This window comes from Stenella coeruleoalba (genome assembly GCF_951394435.1).
Source record: "Stenella coeruleoalba genome assembly, chromosome: 6".
NCBI lineage: Eukaryota > Metazoa > Chordata > Mammalia > Artiodactyla > Delphinidae > Stenella > Stenella coeruleoalba.
Genome location: NC_137151.1, coordinates 99,694,359 through 99,696,937, shown reverse-complemented (window position 1 = coordinate 99,696,937; position 2,579 = coordinate 99,694,359). Strand labels below are relative to the sequence as shown.

Genomic DNA, 2,579 nt, shown 5'->3' with positions numbered 1-2,579 from the left:
AGATAGGTGAAACCCAAATCCCTGGATCATCAGGTGGAGGAAGAAAGTTGCCTGCTGACCTAAAGCAGCATCACTGAGTTATTAAGCGAGGGTAAAATTAACTTCCATGGGATTAAGCCACTGAAATCCAATGTTTTCTTTCTTACAGAGCCATTTCGCTGACTAATACAACTTGGTATATTCATTTAGTGCTTGGCTCATTCCATTTCATATAGCAGGTGCTCAATAACTGTTTGTTAAACCGAACTGAAAATTCAGAGACAAACACAAAGAAATATAAATTAGGTTATACTGCTAGAACATAGTTAGAGATATCTGTTGACACCAAAATGCTCTTCCAACCCTATTTTCTATTTTTTTTTTTTTGCGGTACGCGGACCTCTCACTGTTGTGGCCTCTCCTGTTGCGGAGCACAGGCTCCAGATGCGCAGGCTCAGCGGCCATGGCTCAAGGGCCCAGCCGCTCCACGGCATGTGGGATCCTCCCGGACCGGGGCATGAACCAGCGTCCCCTGCATCGGCAGGCGGACTCTCAACCACTGCGCCACCAGGGAAGCCCCAACAACCCTATTTTCTTAAAAAAAATATCCCCTCACCCCAAGTCCCTTGTTTTACATAAGTACTTATACATTGAGATCAGTTGTCACTTATTCTCAGGAAGAGAAAATAAGATGTTTTGAGAACTGACAGTCATTCTCATTGGATATAGGTTCCAAGTTTTCTTCTGGTTATATGAGCCAGATAGCATAACTGTGAAAAATAATGGCAAGATGAAAGATATCCTCTTTGATTGTCAGATACTTGGGTCAGATTTTCAAATAAGACATAATTAGTGCATAGGGGCCCTTGGCGGGTGGCACTTTTATTCACATTCCAATTCGACTTTCATTGTAAAATGATGATGCTATTATTGCTGGTATAATTTTTCAAGGCTGAGCTAAGTTATACAAAAGAGAGATCTCTACTAGCTTCAAGTCCAAAATATCATCAAAACGAGATTGGGACCACCTTGTTTCTGCCCCTGACAGAATCTCCTGTCGCGGTCACTGGGGCGTGAAGACCCAGTGTAGACTGTTGTGTGGACGCTACCTGACAATGCTGTCCTGGGTGGTGCTTTCTGCCGCCACCGCAGCTGCCCCCTCTCTGAAGAATGCAGCCCTCCTTGGGCCAGGGGTATTGCAGGCAACAAGGATCTTTCACAAAGGGCAGCCAAGTCTTGCCCCTGTACCACCTCTTCCTGAATAGGAGGAAAAGTTTGTTTGGGGCTGATCCCTGAGGAATTTTTCCAGTTCCTTTATCCTAAAACTGGTGTTAACAGGACCCTACGTGCTCAGAACTGGGCTTATCTTATATTTACTCTCCAAAGAAATATATGTGATAACTGCAGAGACCTTCTCTGCCATATCAACAATAGGGGTTCTTGTCTATGTAATTAAAATATATGCTGCCTCTATTGGGGAATTTGCTGATAAACTCAATGAGCAAAAAACTGCCCAACTCGAAGGACTGAAACAGGCTTCCATCAAACAAATCCAGGATGCAGTTGATCTGGAGAAGTCACAGCAGGCACTGGTTCAAAAGTGCCATTACCTTTTTGATGTCCAGAGGAATAACATTGCCATGGCCCTGGAGGTTACTTACTGGGAATGGCTGCAAAGTGCATACAAGGAGGTAAAGAGTCGCCTGGACTACCACATCTCTGTGCAGAATATGATGCGTCTAAAGGAACAAGGGCACATGATAAACTGGGTGGAGAAGAATGTGGTACAGAGCATCTCTGTGTAGCAGGAGAAGGAGACAATTGCCAAGTGCATTGCAGACCTAAAGCTGCTTGCAAAGAAGGCTCAAGCACAGCCAGTTCTGTAAATGCATCTGTCCCAATTGAGACAGCTAGAAACAGTTGACTGACTAAATGGAAATTAGTCTATGTGACAAAGTCTTTCTGTATTGCTCTCTACTGAAGTTAGTTTCCCTTTCCTAAAAATGAAAAGTTTGAGTTTCATATAATGAGAGAATTAAAACAATCTATGGGCCAGTAAGATGTTTCTCTCATCCTTCTTGCTCTGCATTTTGAGTTGTTCCATGATCACTTTTGAATAAGCAGTTCGCTTTGAATAAAATTTGGTACCTGACTAAAAATTATCAAGTTATAGTTTAAATTTGAATTAATTCAACCATCTTGCAAATAAAGTGACAGTTGAAACAAAAACAAAATAAAGTAAAACAAAAAAACCAAGAGTGGGTTGTCAGCCCTCCAAATCAAACTTCAGGCTAATCCAGTGTGACTGAATTATTGCATTAGAAAATCAGCGTGTAAAGCTTGACTGACTAAGAGGAAGGTGATAAGGTAATCAGAAATTTGGCATACAGCTATATGGCTTTTCTTGGAGTTACTCTAATCTCTTCTCAGTGTGCTTCTTTTTTGTTTTTGGCTGTGGCTTGCAGGATCTTAGTTCCCCGACCAGGCATGGAACCTGCGCCCCCTGCAGTGGAAGCGTGGAGTCTTAACCACTGAAATGCCAGGTAAGTCCCCACAGTGTGCTGCTGCTTCTTTTTTTTTTTAACCTTCTTCACCCTTCT

General features: G+C 42.7%; 1 pseudogene across 1 annotated transcript; it reads left to right on the top strand.

Moving 5' to 3' along the window:
- Positions 1-1,094: 1,094 nt before the first annotated feature.
- On the top strand, positions 1,095-2,027 carry LOC307187737 (ATP synthase F(0) complex subunit B1, mitochondrial-like; annotated as a pseudogene). The gene has a single exon. The product of its transcript is annotated as an ATP synthase F(0) complex subunit B1, mitochondrial-like (transcript).
- Positions 2,028-2,579: the final 552 nt, after the last annotated feature.